The sequence below is a fragment of the Rousettus aegyptiacus genome, unplaced genomic scaffold, assembly GCF_014176215.1.
Source record: "Rousettus aegyptiacus isolate mRouAeg1 unplaced genomic scaffold, mRouAeg1.p scaffold_m13_p_12, whole genome shotgun sequence".
NCBI classification, from domain to species: Eukaryota; Metazoa; Chordata; class Mammalia; order Chiroptera; family Pteropodidae; genus Rousettus; species Rousettus aegyptiacus.
In genome coordinates this window covers 24,778,092-24,803,885 of record NW_023416287.1, presented here as the reverse complement: position 1 = coordinate 24,803,885, position 25,794 = coordinate 24,778,092, and the positions used below count along the sequence as shown (strand labels likewise).

Sequence of the window (25,794 nt, the reverse complement as noted above, 5' to 3'; positions counted from 1 at the left end):
TCTTATAAACCTAAAAATATATTTTTTTTTCTTTAGGAGGTATAGATGATAATTTGAGTTCAGTAATCTGAGATAACCAAGTAGCACTTTGCCTTTGAGATTAATGGCTGGGTTCTGTGAGAGATGCTATTAGCCTTTAGAAACCCAGGTGTTTAATAGGGGTTTCTTCCAGAGAATCTTCATGGCACTTCTGTGGTTGATAAATGCGCAGCAGGACTCTATCTCTGTGAAGTATTTTGGCTTCAACTATAACAAGTTTTCTCTAAATGGATTTGATATTTAGAATTCTGTCTCCTTCATGCATCAGCAACAATCACTGCCCACTCTGCCTTATTTGTCCTGAGTTTCTTTTACTAGCAACTAATTGGGAGGATCTGGGGTATCAGAGCTGCACAGAGCTGAAAGAAATCTAAGACTTAATAAAAATAATATAATTATCAGGATTTAAGGAAGGAAGGAATATGTGGGTTCTACAGTCGTCTTCTATGTTGCTCAGAGGGGAAGCTGCCCCTTTATCTGGGCACTGCAAGGCACACTCCTATGCGTGGCCCTGCTGTCTTGGTTTGTCTGTTGGAGGCTGCCTGGGTTACATGTGGCTCTAAAAAGTTGTAGGCATGAGAAGAACGAGGTGAATAGGGTTGGGGTCACATCCTGGTCCACGTCCTGGTCACTTATTAGCACACTTTGGATGCACTCACTCATCTCTTCAGAGACCGCACATGTTCTCTGCGTGGGCAACACTACCATGAGGGGCAACGGCCCATGGATCTGGGGGCCCTGTTCTACTTTGCATCTTTCTGCTCCAGATCTTACTTTCTTTTCCTTCTTATCCTCTGCTATTCTTCTCACTTCTGTCACCCTACTCCATACTCTGGGGAGAAAAAGGAGTGAATAGGATCATTGGATGATTAGATTAAGCCCTACGTCCAGCCCTATAGACTGTGTGAAAGTCTGACTGATGCTAATGCCTCTGCATCACTGCCTTGAAAAATCCATCTTCTTCTGATCCTTGAATGCGTCAAGAAAGCTCCTTCCTCAGAACCTTTGCATTTGCTGTTCCTCTGAGTAGAACATGATTTTCCACATATCTGCATGGTTGGTTCCCTCCCCTCCTTCAGGTCTCTGCTCAGATAATACCTTTCAGTGAGCCCTTCTGTACTTACCAATATGGGTTAGGTTATGTTACATAAGCAAGCCCCAAACCTCAGGGGGCATAAAACAACAAAGGATTATTTCCTATTACTTCTGGCTCTGCGTTACATTACAAGTAGATCTCTTCCATCCTTGTCCTTACCCTGATTCCCAGGCCAGTGAGGCAGCCACTATCTCAACATTGCTTAGCGACTGCAGCAGAGGGAAAAGAGCATGGCGAAGCAGGCAGTGACTGGGAAAGCACTGTCAATGCTGTTCACATATCATTAGTCAATGTTAAATCATAGAGCCAAGCCTACTTTCAAAAGAATGAGGATGCAAAATTCACCTGTAGGACGAGGCAGAGAGTATTGGTGAACGATAATTTAGTCTACCATACCTTCCTTGAGCACAGTGTTTTAAATTGCATTTCTCTCACTCCCCGAGGCCCTGGCTGTCCCTTGCCAGCCTTATATTTCTGTATAAACCTAAGAGCCTCTAGTAATATATATGATTTGTTTGTTTATTATCTATCTCTTCCTACTCAAGGATTTTTGTCTTTCTTGTTACCTATTGTATCCCCAGGGCCTACAACAGTGCCTAGCACATAGTAGATAAATTTTTAAAATTTTGATGTTTTGTTTTATTTGATGAGCTTCAGTTTCAAAGGCATAATAAGTCTTTAATATACAAAGACCTCCTTATTGTATGTTTAATAAATCCAGAACCCCATGCATTCAATCCATTTATGGAATGAATAATTAAGTAAGTGAAATCAAGGCTAATAAGCTTTTGAATGAGACATGTAAAAACAAAAGTAGCCAAGTACCTATCTACTCCTAACACCCAAAACTGACAACGTTTAAGGACAGATAAAAAAAACTTTAAGATAGCAATAAAAAGGAAGGAACTTCACACAATATAAAGAAAGTTGATTTGAGCAACATATACATCTAGATCTGTACTGTCCAATATGGGAGCCACATGTAGCTACTGAGCACTTGAAATGTGGTTAGTCTGAATGGATATAATAGGCATAAAATCACACCAGATTGCAAAGACCTCGTATGAAAAAATAATATATACTTCACTAATATTTTTTAAATATTGACTAGAGGTTGAAATTATAATATGTTAGATATGTTGGATATATAAGATTAAATAAAATATATTGTTAAAATTAAGTTTTTTATGTCTTTAAATGTAGCTACTAGACAATTTAAAATGACCCATGTGACTCACATTACAATTCTATTGGACAGCAACTGGTGTGCGCAGTCTTTACATTTGTGATTTAAGAAAGATTTGGCTCTACAGTTATCTTCCTGAAGGCTTATGTGGAAGCTCCTGGAGGTCAGATGGCATTCCTAAGGCAGCCAGGATGAAGCTTTGCTGTACTGTGGTGTCCTACACTGGTTAGAGAAGCAAGAGATGTCCGAATCTGGTTGGTCAGTGCTCTGTTGTCCCACTTCTGTCATATACCCCTGGGGACCAGTCCTACAAGGAAATGAGGACTAGCCTTCTACAGTGGCCCAGTCATCTCTACCTTCAGATGAAATCAATAATTATGAACTATCTACCCCAGGCACAGCGCTCAGTCTAGTGATAGATGGCCATGGTCCAGGAAGCAAAAGCCAAGTAAAGCTGGGATGATGAGTGATGCCAGAACTGGGAAGATGAGTCATTTCCAGATAGTTGAAGCAAAGGGAAAAAGCTATACCAGTAGGGGAAGGCACGGAGGCAGGAATGCCTTTGAGGGTACTGTGGGGAGGTCCAAGGGCAGAGAATTCTTTCAAGAGAAGACAGGCCAGGCTAGGCTGTGTAGGACTTGAGTTTCTCATGGAGAAGCCAGACAAACCCTTCTGATAACCTCCAGCTTCGGACATTCCTTACTGTAAATGTGCGCTGTTACTAGGGTGACCAGTACTAGCTAGGGTGACTGGAAGGTTTGCCCAGGAAACCCTAGTTTATGCCTGTCGTGTCAATTAATAGCACCCTCTTTCACAATTAAAAGAGCCCCGGATCACAGGATTCATTATGTGTATACATATATTATGATATGTTACACGTACAACCTGATGTTGGAGGAGTGGGGCAGATATACCTGGGTCAACAGTGAGGATTTCCTACCATACATCCCTCTGTCCTGGGGGCCTGAGTTTTGATGTCCAAAACAATCTTCATTCTGTAGTTTAAATAATAAGGTGTCTACAGTCTTGTTTGTTTTGTTTTGTTTGTTGAAACTTCCATAGATTTGCTCCATACTCCCAGACGATCCTCTTTTCCTGTCCCCTCTTTTACATATAAAGGTACTTCTCCTACCCCTTGCAGTCCAAGAATCTTCTGCAGTGCAAGTAAAGGGCCTTAATTCACTCTATCCTGACAGCAATTTGCTTTGATTCCACCCCCGCAGCCAGCCAGCCTGCCCGCCCCTGTGTAATCACACCAGCATTGGAGTTCTAAGGCACCTTGCTTCCTATCTTATTAATACCATAAAATTAATGAACAACAATAAAAGAATCAATAAGCTTAAGCCTCCTTTTGCCTGATAGCAGCCCAACTGGTTTATACATTTTAGAATTTGCAACTGTTCCTTTAAGGAACAAAGTCCACATATTTACAAAGGGGGTTGGGCTAGGGTGTGGATATCAAGATATTTAATCCAATTAACACTTCGAAGAAAAGATGGACGATCTGGGTCAGGTACTTTTGAAACCACAGTCTCTTCTGTACTTGTTTACATCTGAAGCTAAAACTGATGAATCACCCCAAGGGGAGGTGGCATATGCTATCACTTTCATCCTAATAACAAACAGGTGTAATGGGCAGAGGACAGGGTCCTCTAAAAGGCAACTGCTGAGAAATACAATGAATGCTGAGAAAAAACCAAAGACATGTATGATCAGTAAATAGCCCTAAAATTAGTTGCCTCGGGCAATTATATAAGGCCAATCTCTACTATCTTATCAATCTCTAAGCTATCTTACTTGGCATTTCATATTTTTCTTAAGGAATTAAAATTTTCTGAAATTTAAATATCCATGTTCATATTACTCCAAATCAATGATTAACCTATTATTATATTTGCTCCAAGTCTTTTCTTGCTAAAAAATTAAACATTTCAATTAAAGTTGACCACTTCTACATAGAAATTTATTCCTTCCAGTCTATTTTTATACCTTCTCTATTCATGTACCCATAAGCCATAGTGTTGCTTTGTGTGTGGTGGTCATGTTAATTTTAATTTCAATATTCAAACTCTTGTTTTTTTTCACTCGACTTTATGATTTTTTCCTTTAAGCCATTGCTGGTATATATGAATCTGCTTCATAGTATTCTAATATAGAAACATACTGCATTGTTTTTCATTCATTCTCTTGCAGGTAGGTCATATCTAATTTTTCACTATCACAAACAGAGCCTCTGTGAGCCCTCTGGTACATGTCTCTTTGCGCACTTGTGCAAGACTTTTCTCTGGAAATACATCCAGAAGTAAAATTGCTGAGTTGAAGGGAACGTGCATTTTCAATTTCACTAGATCCTGACAAATTCCTCTCCAAAGTGGTTGTAGCATTTATATTCCCTCCAATGTCTGGGTTTTCCTGTTTCTCCACAGCTTTGCCAAACCCTGATAATGTCAGAATAGCTTCTTATCTGGTTTCTCATTTCCCTGATTACTTGTATGGATGAGCTGTTTTCATACACTTATCAGCCATTTGGGTTTCTTGTGAACTGTGAATTGTCTATTCATGTTCTTTACCATTTTTCTACTGGGTTTCATCTCTTTTCCTTCTCCTTTTGAATGGCATACAAAATAAATTACAAAGAAAACAATATCTTTTCTAACTTTTCTTCACTTCATCTTAGTCTGAAGGGGATTTAAAAGAATGTGAGAGTGAAAAAAAGACTTCATGAGAAGCCTCAAGGTTTGTTTTGTTTTAATGGCAAATGTTCTCAAGCAAAAGAACTCTCAGTGTCAGCTTATCACTTCCAAAAGGTGATACTGTATTCCTTCTCCATTTAGTAAAAACATCATGTACCAAGCCAGGTGCAAGGGTGGGGAAAACCCCCTGGCCTCATCCAGATAAGAAAATTGAAAAAAAAAAAAAATCAAATCACCAGAATCACCTGATAAAGGGGTCAGCAGCTAAGAACCGGAAAAGGCTAATCTGCTCATTAATTTTCTTAATTAAAATGATCTTCGTCTGGCTATCATTTCCCATAATTAGAACCAGTGATAGCTTTGCATGTTGGCAATGATGAGCTAGACAGGGCCTCCCTAGACAATTCAGATAATGAAAGTTTAAGAAACACAGGCTTGAATCCTAAAAATGCATTAAGAATTGTTAAAATTCTTTTCTAATGCGAGATTGAGGCTTAGCCTGGGGCTTGATTTAAAACAGCTTGGTTTTGCATTTTGTTAAGTAGCAACCAGTTAAAGAATCAGAACCTGACCCTTTTACAGCTGGGAAAGCCACAGGGAATTACCTGCTTCCGCTCTCTCACTTTCTGGACCAGAACTTTACAGCTAGAACTGGAACGATAACTCGGATTCTCCTGAACCCATCAAGCCCTGAGAGGGGACAATAAGGTGAGGCTGTCAAACACGGGAACCCTTCAGCAGTCCCCTTCAGAGGCCATTTGGAATTGGGAGCTTTGCTGTGACACTTGAAGCAATCGTTTAAAATGTTTTTCCTCTCAAATGGTTTTTTACATTTCATTTTACATGGTAGGTCTCAGCAGATTTGTTTCATATCCTGGCCTAGATAGTAAGGAACACTTGAGAGCAGAAAGAAAAAGCACATTATTCGGGATCTAGGTTGCTATGGCAACGTTGCTATTTTTGAATACAACTGTTTACTTCAGCAGAGTTAAGTTAAATGTGAGCAGCTAATAAAGATGATGCTTGAAACTTTAACCTTAACCTTCGCTATAAGAAAAAAGTAAGCACTTAAAAATGCTGCTTGAAGTGTTGCTGGAGACATAGGTAGCAGGGAGATCATCTCCTTTGCTGGAAAAACAGAAACCTCATCCTTTTTCCTTGAAGAGAAATGGGGGCCTACTCACAATCTGGTCACATCCACAAGTCAGTATTTCTTAATTTTAAGATTTAAAGAGAAATGGAACAGAATTTCTTTCAAAACAGAGCTTGTTCCAGTGTTGACATCGGCGGTAAGACTTTCTTTTCTGAAACTGTGATAGACAAGGAAACTCTGACGTTTTTCTATACACAGTAGAATTTTTGTTAGATGCTTATTCGTATAAACAGATTTCACTCCACATCAAATCGACGTTAAACACATCTATGAAGTAACAGATTGAATTGTAAACCAATACACCAGAATGTAAACATATAGCTCAGTGCTCCCTTTTCAGAATAATCACATGGGGGCCAACCTCTTATTTTAAAAAGTTGCCATTGTTGAGAATATGTCTAAGCCCTTTAGGAAGTGTTGTCACTCCCTCTGGAAGCATCTTCTGGATGTCCTCACTGGTGGCAAATCTCCATCCTCAGAGGGAAGAATTACCTTTTTGGAAACTGTCAAGACGTATTTGGAGTAAAATCTGATAAATAATGTAGGTGATCAAGCAGGGTAACATGACATGGGATAAAAAGCAAAGTTTGGATATAACTGTCTAACCACTATGCTGTACACCTGAAACTAATATTGAATATCATCTGCGATTATAAAATTAAAAAATTATATATGTATACAATTAAAGTTTAATCCAAAAGGAAATTGCTATTCTTGTTTCACAAGCTGGTGCTGAAAGCAGTTCTCACAAGTTCTAAAGCCGGTTCTGTGCAATGGCAGGAAGCATGGTTTCGATGTGTGCATATTTTCAAATTTGTTACCTTGACGGACAGAACTAACATGGATTTAAGTTCTGGTCTTTGTTAAATAGCTCACAGCCATAGATCAGAAAGCTGAACATGTCTGTCCTAACAAATGAGCCGAATGCAAGCATGGAATTTGCCTTTTGAAGTCTTGAGTTTGAATCCTAGCTTGGCCACCTACTGGTTTTGTGACCTTAAGCAAGTTACTTAGAATCTCCATGTCCTCACCTGTAAGTGGATAATAACAGCTCTACTTCATAGGATTTATGTTAGAATTAAACAGTTTATTAGCATAAAGCCTAGCACATTGTAAGTGCTCCATAAATCAAAGCTACTTTATAATTATTATCACAAGAGTAGTATCAGCAGCAAAGTTATTTCACATAAGTATTAAAGTATTTGTCATTTAATATCTGGGATTTTAAAAAGTGAATTGTAAATGCTCCTACATGTCTACTATACAGTGATAGATGCATGTCATAAGGAAAGTTGAGATGAACAAGCATTCATTCCCGACTACAAGGAACATCACCTTTACCAATAGCTACTGCCCCCATCCTGGCATCAGAGTTGATAGGATGAATCATAGTGAGCTTTACCCACCTCACAGCAGTATGGCTGTGACTACAGAGAGGTCCCAAGTGCACGCTCTGCAAAGCAAACATGATCCCAGTGTGGGTGGAAACAGCAGGTGCCTCGGTGTGTGGGTGTGTCAAACACAGAAGCCCAGGCTGATGGAGCCCTCCAGCTGTCCCCCAACACATCTCCCCAAGGGAGACCAGCACCAGAGTGTAGGTGGGACTGAAATGACTCAGTCTCCATGGAGCCTGATAGCAGCGGTGGTTTTCGGAAGTTGATGGAAATTATAAATCAAGAAAAGAGCTTCAGAGAAAAGTTAAGGTGAACCAATACACTGACAAAGAAGAAACAGGTTGCATTAAACAAAACATTGGGAAATTAGGCGGAAAAGATCTAGGGTTCACAAAATGACTCCTGGGTAAGTCAGAATTATGGTGTTGAGTTAAATTTTAAAAAGGAAAGATGAGACCAGGAAATGAGAACAGTTATAGGAGATAATTTTCAATCTCCTTCCCTCTCCCTCTCTTCCCCCATTTACAGTTGAATCTGAAGAAAAACGAAGCTTTGCACCTTATCTTCTATAGCAAAAAAACTTGGGAGAACATGGAAAACTCAGAGAAATTGGAAAAAAAATCTACAAATGAAATTTAAAATAGCATAATATGAAGAAAAAGCCTATAACTAGCAGAGAAGTGAAAGCCGGGGCTGACTGAATGACAGAAAATATGGGACATGAGGGTTTTAGGATGCATTTGTGTTGAAAATATTTCTAAAATGGATTCTTAAGGGCAAGAAGTAGGTATAAATATGGAATTGAATTTCTACCTTTACAAAGATACCTCTAATAGGACTGCAGATATAGTTATATTGTTTTAACAAGAGAAAATGATGGAAAAGAGATTATGAAAATCTTCCTTGTTACCAAACACCTAAAAATTCTGGGTAAAATATTCTTTAAAATTCCTAGAGACTAAAAGCAAAATGAGAGTAGAAATTCCAAGAGATACATGAATTCCGAGCTGCCGTCTAGACCTAGCCCATCAGCTTCAATGGCCACACAGGGTTCAGGACACAAAGCCTAGGGTCATGGCAGGATGAAATTGAAAAGAGATCACTGCATAAAGCTGAGATCCCTAAAGTTATACCCTCAGAGTAAAGATGAACTGGAAAGAAAAATGCCTTCCAAAGAGTCACAGTGGGAAAACGTGTTTGTCTTGGCTTTGGTTCTGCATGAAGAGAGAAAAAAATCTCTGTAGAGATTTAACCATGAGCCAAACCTCGCATATGTTCGTGGCCTGAGTTCAGACTATTTTTGTGGCCTAAAAACCTCTGAGCCATGTATTTATTATAATACGGGTCCAGACTGATCTGCCTTCCTATGTTTAGAGAAACCAAATGTAAATCCTATTTAGAAAAAGTGTACCCTCGATCCAAACATAATAAAAAATAAACACTACACATAAAGTTCCATTGAGCATGAACTCACAATAAAAACAATATTCACAAAATGCACACTGAAGAAAGATACCTTTATTGAAAGGGAGTAAACAAAAAGAGCTATCACCAGAATGAGACTCACAGAAACATTAAATATTGGAGTCAAAGGACACAGAATATAAAACAAATGTGCTTAATATGTTAAAAAATAAAATAGGAAATAGAAATTTTAAGTATGAATAAGAGACTTGGAAAAATGAACAGGTAAATTAGAAAAAGAAACAAAAATTACTGGAAAAAAATTATAGTAATAGATGGATAAAACAGAAGATTAGACACCACTGGAAAGAGAATTAGAAAACAGAAATCAGATTTAAAGATGTACTCAGAATTTAGCACGGAGATACAAAGAGATGAAGAAAAACAAAACAAAAAAATTAAGAGATGTAAGTCAAAGTGAGATCATCTAATATGCATCTAACTGGACTTTCACAAAGAGCTAACAGAAAGGGAAAAGACAATGCACGATGAGTTAATGAGTAAGAATTTCCTAGAACTGAGGAAAGCATGAATTCTCAAATTTAGCAATCACAGTGTTTTAGAAGCAGGATAAATAAAAATTACTCTATAGCTATCACAAGATAAAACTGCAGACTATCAAAGCAAAAATAAAAATCCTAAAACCACCCAAAAGGAAAATACAGATTAACTATAAATAATGATTAAGTTGACTGTTGATGTCTTAATAGCAGCAATGAAAGCAAAAAGGAGGTTAAATAGTCTCTTTAAATTTCTAAGAGAAGAAAGCTACCAACATAGGGCCACTTAGCCGATGGTGAGGAAATTAAGACAGAAGTCTCTTAACTGGCCATATCAACAAAATAATAAATGTCATAGCCAAATTGCTCTCATACTTAAAACTCATTCTCTAAGAGTGCTTAAAATGAACAATATTTATATCACCTACATTGATTTATGGAGATTTTGCCTGAGGGCAGAGGAATAAGCTACATAAAATTTTTATGTTTTCTATCCCTCTGAGGACATGAGTCTGTTTGATTTATTAACATGGTCCAACTATCCTTGAAACAGTATTCCAATGCTAGACTTTGATCCTAAATCACCTGTGATCATCTTAAAAGTATAGTTCCTGTCCATCCTGCATTTTGCTTCTGAAAGTTTCATTCCATAATAAGCAATTATAGAAAATCATTCTACATCAAAGTTGTTCTAGTTGGTTTTATAAAAAATGCAGATGCTTTTAACTTTTTACAGATGCCATTTTCTTTCTCTGTCATCAACCATTTCTATATACTTTTCAAATAATTTCAAACTTTATCATCTTAATTCAGCTCATGCCTGCTGCTCCAGCAGCCTCAACATTGCGGTACTAATTGTGCAACCAATGGTCCACAGACCAAGATATCCACTCAAAACTCTCTTTTGGAAAAAAGAATATAATTATTTTTACTCTTATAATATTCAGTCTCTTTGAAGAGAGCACACAAAAGCTGTATAGCTTAGTTTTAAGAAGTTAACTACTTAGTTTTAAGCAGTTAAACTCTCTTTTAAGCAAATAAACTATGCTCATCGTAGGAAGAAAAACAGAGTGAAAGATATGACTCGCAAAGTTATTACTGGGAATATTTACTACCTTATTGACATTTTGGAACTTTTTGTTACCTAAGATCTTCCTTAAATTCATTTCATTTCACATATAAATGAAACAGCTTTCTTGCATAAACCTAGAAAAAATATAAATTTTTAGGGGACTATGAAAGAGGAGAAGGAGGAGGAGGAGGAGGAGAAGGAGGAGGAGGAGGAGGAGGAGGAGGAGGAGGCTTCCCGATCAAGAAGCTGCCTGCTGAATCAGGAAGCTATCACAAGAGTTGCTAGTTCCAGAACCATATTATCTCTGCTGTTATCCGCACCCACTAAAATTGAATGTACCATGCCCCAAATCTCTTCCCAAATAATCTAGGTCAGAATTCAAAGGTTTATGGGAGCACATTTGATTAGCAGATCTAACTTACATCCTGAACACTAGCTGCAAGGGATTCTAGAAATGGAAACTTCCACCCTCTAAAACAAGAAATCATGGTAGGAGGGAGTTAGAATAGGCATTGAGTGGGCTAAATGACAGACTAACAGATAATAAAACTGAGGAACGGAGATTAAGAAACTTGGTCAAAGACACACCGCTAGCACATGGCAGAGCCAGGATTCAAACTCAGGAAGTATGTCCTAAAGACTCTACGGCATGTTAGAGAACAATAACACAATGCACAGGCAAACTTGTGGTATGGGGTCTGCAGTCCTGACATACAAATTTTTATGCTCACAAAGGCTACCTCCAATTTACTGTACTTATTAATTCTGACATCACCTCTAGAATTTCAAGTCTCATATTTTCTTATCTTTGAAATTAAAAAAGATATCATTAATTTACTTGATCATTTAATTTTTAGTCAGAAAGTATTCTCAAGTGTTTTGGGTGGTGAAGGATCAAAAAGATTCAATCACTAGATAGTCACTGAAGACATCCATACCTAGGCTTTGATAACTACCTCCAGCTCCAGCTCCTCTCATTCTTCCCGTGGTACGAATTACAAGAATATTTAAAAGTATCCTGAGGTTATTTTAAGACTTTCTTATGAACGTCTTCCTGATCCCACTTTCATCAAAGAGTTTGGGAAACTATGTTGGATGCAATAGAATAATGGCTATTTCACTTCCGCTTGAAAAACTAAAACTTGTATGTATTCTCTGTTATATGAAATGTTATTTCCACATATTCTTAGCATAGCTTGGTTCATCAGTCAGTCTCTCTCTCTCTATCTCTTTCTCCCATCTCTCCAGTCATCCATCTTTCTATGAGAATGACCTACATAGCAGAATAAAAACATTAACTGTATCTAAAAGAATTATATCAATAAACACAGATTAAGGTTGACTTGAGTGAAAAGGGTCAGTTCCAAATCATAGGATGGAAAGATTGACATTTCCCTACAAAGAGAGTGTGTCAGCTATTTTAAAAAGACTATAATTTTAAACAAAGATCTTTCTGGGGGCAGGGAAAAGAGAAAATGCTTCATTTGACATGACAAATTATGAATTGCAAATCTGCCAGTTTGGGAGGGGTAAATATTTGCTGAAGATTAAGTACATGGCAAAGGTACATCATTAAATCTAAAGTAATTAAAAAGCTCAATTTGGTGTCACGAGTATCTGCTCCATTTTGAATGAGCACACAGTGTCAACAACCACAAGCCATAGTTCAATCTGTCTCCATGGTGTAGAAGGAAATGATAAATGTCTTCAGCATGACTTCCGACAAAGTGAGTCTGACTTAATTACTCCATGTGCAAGTGAAAATGAATTTGGTTAAACAAATGAGCCTCCCAGCCAAGGACATCAGTCACATGCTGGACTAAATTTCGTATTAATTTAATGTACATCAGACTGTATCAGTGACATGTGCAAAGAAGTGACATGTGCTTAAAACATATTTTAATTCCTAACTACTTTTCGTTTATCAAAGTAATGTATGCTCTTAGCTTTTAAAAGTCAGATGAAACCAGAAATCTTACAATGAACAATGGTCCCCTGCCTCCTCCATCGTCCTTCCCATTCCTGAGTCTACATTTCAACTTGCTGTTCCTTCTGGTTTTTAAAATCCTCGATGTCTAATTAACATAATCACATATGATAATTTATCGGTTTTGACATTATATGTTGATATCTTTAGACCTCAGGCACACACACTCAAGCTTATTTCTACCCACTCTCTAAACACAGGTTATGTCAATTTTTTATTAAATTAATATTTAGTGTTTATATTATTGTAACTATATAAGTTTGGTCACTGCTAAACATACTGACAACATGTTTCCTTTATTATGTGATATCATTGTTTTTATGGTTAATAGTTATTTCTGTTTGCTTTGCTTTGTAACTCTCTTTAACTGTACCCACACCCTCCAGGAGTATCTCAATAAAATGACAGAATAATCTCTCAATTCACAGCCCTCCTGGTCATTGCCCTCTGAGAGCCCTTCCCCCTCTGCTCCAGTCAGCCTGGCTACTCTTCATGCCTGCTCTTGACCCAGGTCTCCCCTCTGTCGCTCTCCTAAATGTCTTGTATTAATTCTATGGTGATTTCCTCTGCCTCATCTTCTGTTTTAGATTTCTTCTGCTCCATCATTGTCTCTGCTGCTTTCAAGTTCTTTAGTTTTTATTAGTCTTGGTCTCTACATTTTGTGATGTAGAATTTCCACAAATATCTGATGATTGTTGGCTGTGAGTTCATAATTTAAGGGTGAGGCATTAAAGAGCCAATTGTAAACTCTTGCCATGGGTAGGACTTATACAGTGGTTGACTTCACATAGGGTGACTGATAATCATTCAGGTTTTCCAGAGATGGCTCCTCTCATCTTTGAAATGGCCACAGCTCAATGGATGAGGATGCTATCTTAGGCAGAAAGGTCGAGAAAGTCCTCTTTGAGGAGCTGGTATTTAACTGGAGCTTTAAATGCAACGATAGAGAAAGCAATGCAAGCATCTGGGGCAGGTGGGTTCCAGACAGAGGAAAATGGCAAATGCAGAGTCCTTGAATGCCTGACAATGGAGCCAAGATCCAGTGGCCACTGAACCGTGAAGGTATCTTGAGACCAAAAAATGATGCAGGTAACTCCATAGATTAAACCAAATTTATTGTAGGATAAATTACTTACAAGGTATAAGACTTGAACAGACAGGCACTTCAGTAGTCTGAGTCTACGCAGCTAATTGCTCCCACTGGATAGGTGTTACAGTAAATGTTTTATAGCATAGCTAAAGAACTAAGTGATTGACATGACAAAGAATGTAGTAATATCCAAGAACCATACCTCCTGGTGGTCTTATGATGCGTAATTGCTTACAATTGACACTAACACCTAGTTTGATATTTATCTTGGTTGCTGTATCATTCTGGCCAGTTACTGACAGGAATCTCTATGGTTACATGGTGTAAGCTTACACATCACAGCTAATCATTAACTACAAGGCTTTGATATGCTTGCTGGGAATAGTTATGTTAGTCAGAGTTCCCAGCATGAAAACTTAAATAGAAAAGAAATCAATAAGGTACGAAATTGGAATCAGTCTCATTTACATCTACATCTATACACAGAGATGTGTACAGATTTAGTGAGAGTGAAGACCAGCCAGGAGGCCATTATGACTAGAGCGGAGTAAGCAAGGAGGAGACAGAAGGGACAATGTGTATTTATTTTTTGTGGAAACAATTTTCACATAGATCTTGTCAGAAACATTAAAAAGCCTAATAGTTAAATATTTAGACATATTTTATAAAAAGGAATCTAAATCATTTCTGTGGTATTTAATATCAGACAAAAATAAATCACTATGACTCGCCTTTGTTAATCAGGCGGGCTAACAGGTATGTGAAATTATCTCTGTTCAACCTTGTGAAGAGTCTGAAAAATAAAAAATCTACACCTCATAAACACATTAGAGACTCTCTGAGTAAGATAGAGAGCTATACGTACATCTGAGATAAATGAAAAGGAAGCAGTTCATTTTGTTGAGAAAAATCAAAAGCTTAAAGAAAAAGCCAGTTGCCAAGGCAACAAGAAAAAAAATTATACAGAAAATAGAGTTCCATCCCCAGCACTATCACAATCATAAGCTGAGCATATTCTGGCCCTGCTTTAGAAGTTGTCATTTCTGAAGATGGGGCAAGAATTGAGAATCCACAGCACAGGGTCTTTGTCAAAGCTGGGCAGTGGGGCAATTCGCTAAGAAAAAAACCCTTTAGAAGAGTGAAAGTAAACCCTTTGCTTCACAGGCTAATGCATAAGAACCATTTTCTTTACTTGATATTATTCTGCAACTTATTCTGTATGACAGTTTTACCGAGAACTTACAGTTATGAGCTGGATACCAAGTGGTTACTGAGAGATTAGCAGGTCAAATGACTTGCTGGAGGGTTTCCAAACCCTTCTCCTTGAATTTCTGTGATTTCAAAGAGTGACTCAGAACTGACTTTAAACACCATCTGTGCTCCTACACCAGCCACCTGCAAAAAGCCGGGTCATTCGTACACTGCCAAACATGTTCCGGCCTCTCTTCTTGTTGGCTTCCTCCAAGTGGAGACTCCACTGCCCCTTGGAGACCCTGTGCCCATGCCTCTCTCTGTGAATCTCCTCAGTTTGCCAGGTAGAGATGGCTGTCCCCTACCCCAGTCCTGCAGCACTCCCACTCAGACGTATATAGTATTTAGCAGCATTTCTATCCTACTTAAAGCTTGTGGCTGTTTTCTTATCCAGCTGTAACTTCCTTAAGGCAGGGACCCTGTTCTATCTATAGTGGGACACAGTGCTTGGTACAGTGCTGAGGTAACTGGTTTTACTGAATGAATTAATGTACTGCTCTAGCTTTTAATGCTGAAGGACAGTCCCAAGTAACCATCAACACAACTATGGGAAGAATCTGAAAGCTGGTGGTGGGCTGAGAGAGGCGACTGCGTCTGGTCCTAGCTCAGGCCCTAGATGGCTGTGAGATGACTAAACTCCCTCATTTTCCAGAGTGTGTCTGCAGAATACCACCCGTTTCCTGCAGATGGTAGCAGGTATTCCCTGAAAAAGGGAACCGATTTTCCAGTAAGTTCAAGATGGTGGGTTAAAAACATTAACCAAGTCTTTTTACCATTGACCTTTGCACTGTAGTATCTCACCCACAGAATTGGAGGAGGATAGGATGAAGTAATTCAGGCGAAGTGCTACTTAATGCCTGAGAAATGCTAATGGCTGTTTTCGTTATAGTTAATCTTCTCATCCATCTATACTCTGTGAGTTTTTTTCATAACGACTATAGGTTACTTTATTTTTTAAAGAAACAAAGCTATTTTACTAAAAGATTTAGTCATATTAGAATGCAACCCAATTGGATGAGTTTGCAATATTTTTTCATATATTATTATAGAAAAAAATCCCTTTTCTAGTTCTTCCTCTGCATAAGTTAAACACTATTAATTTCTCTATTAAAAAAAATTTAACTTCGGAAAATTATATTTGAAGAAAAGGACTCACAGGATAAAAGAACCAATCACCCAGAGGGCAGAAAAGCTCCACCATAAACCTTCTCTTTGGCAGGCAGCTCAGTTTCTGGCCTCTGGGAGAATGCTCAGACATCATTGGTGGTTCCCCATCTGCTTTCACCAAAATTGAGCATTGCCTTCCTGACAATGATAATGGAAACATCACATCCATAAACTCACTCTTAAGCAGATATCTGCATTCCAAGGGTTACAACGTTGAACAGAATAAAATGTAAATGCGCATTAAGTTTTGTCTCCTCAATGCCAAGGACAGCATTAGATGAATGGGGTTCCAGGAGAGAGGGTTATAGGGCCACTTTACATAACTGAACATAGGCCAAGTGTTATACAAAATGGAAATGATGAAGATGTAGATCCAAACTGTATCTCTTTTCTCTTTTCTGGATATCTATTCTCTATGTGTGTCTCTCTCCCTGTCTCTGCCTCTCTCTGTCTCTGTCTGTCTGTCTGCCTCTCTCTCTCTTTCTCTCTCTCTCTCACTCTCTGTCATTCTCTCTCTCTCTCTCTCTCTCTCTCTCTCTCTCTCTCTCTCTCTCTCTCACACACACACACACACACACACACACACACACACACACACACACACACCACAGCAGGGTACTCACTTTAGATGGGCTCTGTTCAAGACAAACAATCATTTATAGCAAAATGGTTAAACAGAGGCCTAGAGATTATGCAAATGTCACAGGGCTCCCAACCGGAGTAGAGCTGAACAGTGTACCCATTAAGGTATTTTAAAGGTCAAGAGAAAGTCTGTGTTACAAGGATGATTTTTCTTCTTACCAGTGAATAATCTCATTTAAATAAATATTTAAATACTTCAGGAGTCTAAAGAAAAACTAGGAACACAGTTCAAAGTAGTCCGGAGGGGGAAAAAAACTGAAAAACGTCAAGGAGAAAAGCAGAGGAATCTACTTTAGGACTATTTCAGGAGGAAAAGAAGAGTACAAACACCATATAGTGTGTGCATCAGGGAGCACAACAGACCAGGTCATGACGAGGAAAACAGACATAAGAGCCACACCACTCTGGTGTAGGGAAAGTGATTATCGTATGGTTCCAGAAACATAAAGAAAACCATATCCTTGGACAACTGCCCAGAAATCTCTGCCTGGAGAGGCAAATCTTCTGTTAAAATTCTCAGGCACGGAACTAGGATTAATGGGATTTTAAGGTTTAAAAGATAGTAACATCTAAGAGATCAAAAAAGATCACATCTTGCTTTCAGGATGAGGTTGAGGACAACAATATTACTAAACGGAATGGTTTTATCCTCGAAGAACTCTTGATTTTATCCTAGAAGAACTCTTAAGTCTTTTTTTAGTAATTTGGAGTATACACCAGCCAAGTTAATTTAAAACTTTTAAGCAATTTTTAAGCAGTGGACCAGAGAAACTTGAGTTAAATATCTCGCCATACTATTCTATAACAAGGCACGAAAGCCTAGCTCTTAATCTAAGTTATACCTTCGCATATGGAGAGTACAGAAAACCAAGGCAGTAATATGTTTTCTACTCTACCCAAGAATCCTTTAAAAACATGGAGAAGTTTCTCTCCTACACTCATTTCTATTATTCTTAAGACATGATACAAACAAGGGAGCAGAGAAAAGAGGACAGGAAGCATGAAAGCAATAGCGTTATAGAAAAAGCAGAAGAAAATATAGCAAAATAGTAAAAGAGTTTCTCTCTGAGAGGAAAAACTATGGGTGTTTATCTTTCACTTCTTGTGCCTTTTCTTAACCTTCTACAATAAACACGTAAACAAGAAAATTGCTAGAGTGAGGTGGTGGGGTGGGGAGAGATACCAAAGAAATTAGAGAAATCAAACAGAGACAACTCAAAAGAAATAACGCAAGTACTGCCAGTTAAAAGCAAAAGCTTGCTCTGCCTCAGGCAGAGCGTATGTTCATTTCCTGTTTCTTTAAGGGTAGGAGTCATTTGTCAAATATTTATTAAATGTCCAACAAATGCCTAATCGTGGATGGAGAAATCAAAGGTGGTGCTGTTGGCCTTGATAAACTTGCAATCAAGAAAGAATCAAAAGAAATAAAACTTCTAGAGCACTATTAACTGCTAAACCATGTTCTTGTGACAGTGGCTGAAATCAGAGCTTAGAGAGAACAGAGGTCAGAGGTGCCATGGAGGGTTCACTGAACTGGGAAACCAGAGCTGGCACTTAAGGGAAATGGGGATTTGAATGAGCTTCCTTGGTTTTTCACAAAAAGATGATAGCTAAGTTGATGGATCTCAGTGGTTTCTTTCAATAGATAATACGGTCTGCTTAAAAATGCACTACTTGTGTGCCCTTTAACCTTTGGTCAAAGTGTCACTGTAAATTTCTGCCTTTTCTAATGAATCCTGCTTGAAAATATGCCAATGTCCAGTTTTTAAATTGATATTTTAAAAACTTTTATTAAATTAGAATATACATGTATGAAAGTGCCTAAATCATAGCTCTATTAATTTTCATAAACTGAACATACTCAGTATAACCAGCATCCAGATCAAGAAACAGAACAGCACCAGAACCACGGAGACTACCATTCCAAGGGATATGATCATTTTGAATTCTAACACCTAGATTGCTTTGTCATTTTTGTGCTGAATACAAATGGAATTATACAGTAGGTACTCTTCTATATCTGACTTCTTTCACTCGACCTTATGAGACTCATCCATTTTGTTGTGTAGGGCAGCAACATGTTGTTCATCTTCAATGATGTATAGAATTCTGCAGTATGAACACACAATCATTTGTCTATTCTACTGATGATGGGCATTTAGGTTGTTTCTAGTTATGGCTGTTATAATTGGTGCTGCCATGACTATTTCATTGCATGTCTTTCCATGAAAATATGGGTGCATTTCTCTTAGGTATGGACCTGAGAGTGGAACTGCTGGGTTGCAGGGTATACAAATGTTCAGCTTTTAGAGATACTGCAAATAGTATAATAGCTTATCTGAGAAAGAAGAGCCCAACTTTGGTCTTGCACGTTCCTAGCTGTAATGATGGTGTCCTATATCACACCCGGCCCAAATCTGTTGTGTTACCCAAGTTTTAGAGCCCCAAGCCATTCTATTCTTATCTACTTTAAAATATTATCTTTATAGATATTGCCTATACTTGTTTTTTTTTCTAAAGAAGAGGTCATTAACCAGAAAGACAGAAGAAATTATACTGTAGTTAAAGGCAAATTATATTATAAAGGACAAGATGTCTAGTAAAACACACTTATCATTATAATTATCTTCAAAATAAATCAAATTATCCATATAAACCCAACCACTCACTGGTAAATTAACAAAAAATATGACAGTGTTGAGCTTTGAACTGCTTCTATTGCAAAACCCCCAAACTTAAACTTCAGTTAACAGGCAGAAAAGAGGCAATTAGTTTGCAACAGATGTGTCAATAAAAACCTGTCATAACATGGGACCAGAGTTAATATTCTCTGAATCTATGAAGTCCATCTGTCCAATTTTTTCAAGTTTTTACTTTAGACAATCCTACTTAGTCTCTCCAAACTAATTGCTTTTTGTTGTTTGGGGGGTTTCGTTGTTGTTGGGTTTTATTTTTGTTTGTTTGTCTGTTTGTTTGTTTAGTCAGGATCTCTTTCTAATCTCTTCAGTATAGAAGCATCATAGGAGCCCTGTTATCACAAACCCAAGTTTAATTTCCTTTCCAGACATTTTTTTCCAGGATATTAAAACTCAGAAAAATGGCAGATGAAAAGATGACTGAGCAATGGTAGGGCTTGAATAAATTAAGGCTTCCAGGCTGTGTTGCTACTTCCTGTTTCCAAAAAGTAAAATCTCTTTTGAGGATATTAAACATCATTTGTGACCTTTAAAAAGAACTCTCTGAAGTCATTCATTCATAATAAAATCTAGTTAGACTATCACAATAGTGAATAATATAAAATGATGCCCATTTTCCTTTATAAGAACTGATACTACCTATTATACATTATCGAAATTATAGAATAGGTTTGAAATGGGCCAAATAACAATCAGATTTTGCTTGGCACCATCAGATAAAGAAACTACAAATAAACACAGGTGGCAAAAGAGAAATGAGAAATAGAAAAATTTCAGAAAAATAATTACCCAAATATTATATTCCCTATGGAAATAGAAAAGGGAATTTGTTCTTGGTACATGACCTGGTCTCCCATAAGTGGAAAGGGGTCCTGTTATGATGAGAGAGAAGGGTCATAAAGAAATGGCCTCTTTAAGCAGTAAGGAATGACTTGCGGGTCATGGCAAGGAACTTCATGGGCCCTTTTCTGGCACCGAGGATCCCCACTCTACTGGCCTCCTGAGGTTATGACATATCATGTAGTATTGTGATCAATGTATTTATTCATTCAACAAATATTTCTGAAGAATCTGTTATGTACTACACACTGTTCTAAGGTCTGGAGACTGTGATGAACATCACAGATATGGTTTCTCTTTTCACGGAGCTAAACTTTAGAAGAGAAGGTAAAACAAGGGATAAATAACTATGCAGATAAATTCTAATAAGTGACAACATAGGGTGCCCCTAGAGAATACGACAGCAAGTAAATCTGGATGGGGGACAGTGTCAGGAGTGGATTTGGTTATATACAATATGCAATATAGTGAACCAGTGTTAAATCTGCAGAATCCATTATTTGTAGCTAATACCATCTTTAGCCAGGTAAGTGATATTTATTGCATCTTTCCATTAATCATTTCAATACAACTAATTTTTTTGAGTACTCATTTTTATTTCACCCACTAGGAGGTGCCACAAAAAAATGCAGAGATGAGTATGGCATGGTCGGTCCTCAAAGAGTGGATGGTCTGGTCTTCAGAGAAGTAGTCCCACAAGTAACCCTCTAGACCACAACATGAAATGCAGCTTAATGAAGTACATATAGAGTCAGCTGTAATGGAATCTAACTGGAGGCAAGAAAGACTGCAGAGAACAAGGGTATTTGGGCTGGATCATATGAATATCAGCATTTCTCTGGGCCGAGAAGGAAGGAAGGGAACTCCTTGGTAAAGAAATAGCCATGAACAGTTGAAAAGAGGTACAAAAATCATGGGGTCTTTGATGAGCAGCTTGAAGACTGGCCAGCCAAGTGGCAGGGAGGAGACCAGAGCAGTGGGTATGGGAGCAGAGACAGAGGGGGCCTGTGTGTGGAGAGATGGGCGTGGATCCCAGTGCAAGGGGACACAACTCAAGGCTTCAGTGGGGACTGCAGACAAGTACCAAGGGGCACTGTGCAGTTATTTTCCACCTATTCTCTGGTCTAGATCCACCTGGCTTGACCCTGCTCTGCCCTGTAAGGCTGACTACATGGACTGCAAAGGTGGGCACCCTGGCCCTCTGTCTTGGAGTTGGTGACCATGGGGAAGCACGGCAGGAGATGCAAGGAGGGAGAAAGGTGGGGTTGTACGATTTACTTCCCTGGCTCCCTTCCTGGGTGGTTGCCGTGAGCTGGCTGCATCCCTCCACAAGCTGGTAGCTCCCATCAGGCAGCCCACTCGACACAGCTCCTGAGAGCAGACACTCTCAGGGTTGCTAAGCCCAGGTACTGTGCTTCCTCTTGTGGTTTCCTCACAGCTGCTCACATCTTTGTACATAATCTCTTTATTAAGCTTTCCTCAAATTACCTGGTTGGACTGTGTTATTCTTCTCCAACAGGACCTGAATTAATTCAGTCATGCGGCAAGGACATTGGGGGCCTGATGAAGGCATTAGAGGCAAATGCAGAGAGGGAGATGCCCATGGGAGAGGACTGGGGGTGGGGGGTGCGTGGAACGTCATGATGAGGGTGAAGAGCGTAGGGTGATGGGGGAGGTGGAGTGACAGACTCGCTAAAGACCACAGCACTTATGTGAAACCTACCATGTGCCAGGCATTATTCCACAGGCTTTAGCATAACTCATTTAACTCTTACACCTTCCTTATGAGGCACCCCATTTAACAGATGATGAAACTTAGGCACAGAGAGATCAAGTGACTTCTTCAAGGTCCCCAGCTAGTAAGCGATGAAGCTCAGATTCAAATCCAGGGAAGTCTAGTCCCAGAGTCATGTTCTCAGCCTCTGTGCTAGACTGACCCCTCTGGATGGGGCAAACAAGGGGACTCTAGCATTCAAGATCTTGTAGGTGCCAAGGCACTGAAGATGACAATTCTTGGGAAAGCTGTTAGTGTAGATTGCTAAAGTAAGGCTGCTTGAAGAAAATCTTGTTACTTCATACAAACTCTGCCTCATAACAATGCAGAATTTTGTGCAGGTATGGTAGAAATCCTCAAACAAAAAAAAAAAAAAAAGAAAGAAAGAAAAAGAAAAAAAGATCGTGTCCAAATAAATTATAGTCGGTTCTGCTATAAAACTGTAATTATATTCCCAAGAAACCTCATATCACCAAATATATATATATATGTATACATATGTATATTGTATATATATATGTAAATAGTTATTTAAATATGGGAAAAGGAGGATTGTGGTTACAAATAGTTGATAAACCCTGATAATGTTTCCTGTGGAAGCTTAGAGAGTAAAGAATTTAATTATAATTTGTTACCATCTAAATGTAATAAATTACTTGATCACAGACCAACAAAGGATAACCAAAAGCAAAATCTGAACAGCACAAAAATATAACCTGCAGCCAAGTCCTTATTTACCGATGGTAAAAAAAAAAAAAAAAAAAAAAAAAAGCCCTTGATGCCAGCTGGACCCATAGCAATCACTGTCTTCTGCCAGGCCCAGGGCTCCCTCCGATGGTACTTACGTTGCAACCCCCAGTGATACAGAAAATGCCAACTGTGCTTCCCATATAGTCAGATGCATAATAGCATTTGTTTAAGGTCTCTTACAGCAGATAAGATCATGAAAACAACAGTGCTCTGAAAATGAGGAGTACTAGAGATGTGGAAAAACAGCGTGGCACACCTCCTTTTAGTTATTTTAAATGGCATCTCACCATTTTAACTCAGGCTGTCTTCCTCTGACCAGCAAAGTCCAACTAACACATTCCTATTAATATCAGAAATAACTTCCACAGCAATCACTTTCTTTCCTTAAGGACAAAGAGAGGAAGGTAAAATCCTCCCTAGTCAGACTTATGTATTTTTCATTTGCACTGTGGGCTGCCGAGCGTGCCAGCCCAGCTGAGGATATAATGAGGAATCCAATAATGAGCTTTTAGACACGTCGGCCGGGGGCTTGCAGCCACGTGGTGGGTGTTCTGTAAGAGCTACTGACAGTATCGACTGGCCTCTGCCTTATTCTGTTCATGTTCTCATGCTGGGTCCCATGCACAGTTAAAGATGAGAATACAGGAAGTGGTCCATTTCTACAGTCCTTCAAAGGCAGGTTGCCATGATTATATGTACACTCTGCTTTCCTATGCAAGAGGAGGTGGCTGGCCTATGACGCGGGTTAATCAGTGATATTCTACACATTAATGTTAACAGGAGACAAAAAAAGCTGACACTATTGTGAATTCTTTCAGGTTCAAACTGCTAATTTGTTTTAAAGGAGTACACCCTCTCTCTGGGTACAGTGGAAGGAGAGGGCCCATAATGTATTTTGGAAGGGATGTGGTTAGCTAGGTATATTGTCAATCTTTAAAACTTCAGATTTTCCTGGTGCCTCGACATCTTCACAAACAGCCTGTGAGCAACTGCCAGGTGACCAGGTTTACCAGTGTCATAAAGCTAGTCCCTGCTACAATTTCTCTCCTTGCCCTCCCTTATGACCAAGTGACATTTGAACACACCAAAAGAAAAAAAATCCCCTCGCAACTTGGGCAAGTGCTTGTGGCTGCTGTCTCCTGGCTCCCACTTGCTTGGTTGAGTCTGCTCTCAGGTGTTCCTCCCATGTGACCCCTTGTATGGTCTGCCGTTCCTCCCTCCTGAAAAGTCCTTTCATTTCACATGCCTCCCCGAGTGTAATTTCTGCAGTTGTGCTGGAATCATCCTTAAATCCTCCACAAGAGGAACTTACTCTCCATTTATAACAGCCTAAGCTATCCAGTAGTTTCCAAAAGGAAACTAAGGCCTCTGATGACCACGAAGGCCAAGGTATGTATATGGATCACAATATGTTAATTGACCCACAACTTTAGATTTGAAAAATGCAATGCGAACATTAGGATTTCAAAAGGCAATCTAAATTTTAGGATCTTCAAATAAAACTGGGAAGACTCAAACTTCAATCTACATTGAAAATTAGAAAGTTTATCATAAAATTGCTCCATATGTACATTTTTCCCTTAAAAATGCAAACTCATGACATCTAATGAACCAGCCACATGAACCAGCATTTTAGTTGCAAGTTCTAAAGCAAAGTATCTGTGTATTCTGCTTGGTTAACAAATGTATATTTGTACCCCTTTCCTGCAACAGAATTCAAGTTCTTATTTATTTAAAAAAAAAAAAAATCATGTTATAGGAGAAAACTCCCTTCCTGGATAGAAATATAGAATAGCAACATTTATGGATATCACTAATAAAGAACTCAATTGTTTACATTACAAAAAAGCAACCTTCATCTTCTAAAGTCAAGGTTAGGAGCTGGCTGCCTACCTACAGGAAGCATGGTTTCTGGTCTGTTTCTCTAGGCTCTGACTATACAAAAAGCAGCACTGCCCCTGTGGGCAGGGCCTATGTTATTCAAAATCACCTTTGGTTCTTGAAATTCTTCAGTTAAGGTTGACATGGAGGAAACAGTACATTACATCATGCTCCCTTCTACTTCAGTAGTAACTCTGAAAGAGTTCCCCTTTTCTCCATGCTACCTGTCCCCCAAATCTGATTTCTCCTTCCATGAGCTCACATCTAGGTGGCATTTGCCAGCCACCTTGGTTGCCAAGTGTGGCCATATGACCAAGTCCATAACAACAGCAGTGGTCGAGTGCATGGAGTGGGTGGATGGAGGGGTGGGTGGGACGAGAGGCAAAAAGTTGCAGTCAGCTGGAGAGAAACTGGGAAGGGAAGAATGGAGAGAGTGGGCATTGACAAATTAGACTCATCTTTCAAAGTCCTTTGCTATAAAAAAAAGGAACAGAAAAATGGAGCAACAGCCGAAGAGCAAACCAGGGTCAAGGGAGGATTTCTTTTCTTTTTCTTAAGATGGGAGATTATTACAGCATGTTTTATGTTACTAAAATGTGCCAGTCAAGAGGGGAAAATCAATAATTCAGGAGAGAAGAGGTAATCGAAGGCATGATATCTGTGACTAGGAGAGAGGAGTTGGGTGTTGCATCCAAGTGACGGGATCGGCGTTAAGTAGAAGCACAGACAATTCACCCACTGTGACAGGTGAGGGCACCCAGGGGCCAGGCAGGAGTGTTCAGATGTTCTCAGTAAAATAAGAAGCAAGAAACAAGGTTATGAGCTCATAGGGTGATCCTTAGAAGAGGCAGAAACAGCAAGGCTTCCTATAGACCCAGACATCAACCAGCCTCAGGCTGGACCCGTGGAGGCACCAAAGACCCCTGGAGCCCAGCTCCCTGCCTGAGAAGAGCCAGTCAAGCCCATTTATTTTATTTCTTTCTCTCTCTCTCTCTCTCTCTCTCTTTTTTTTTTTTTGTGATTGATTGTTTGATTGTCATTTTGGGGTCATATTCATGTTGTATGCTGCATTTTATTTTCGGCAAAACAATATACTGTATAACATTAAATTATTGCTGT

At 38.9% G+C, this 25,794-nt stretch overlaps 1 protein-coding gene across 8 annotated transcripts in view; it reads right to left on the bottom strand.

Moving 5' to 3' along the window:
- The window catches only part of SHLD1 (shieldin complex subunit 1), a 66,943-nt gene that overhangs the window by 5,412 nt on the left and 35,737 nt on the right, over positions 1-25,794 (bottom strand). The gene's annotated exons all lie outside the window — the stretch shown is intronic.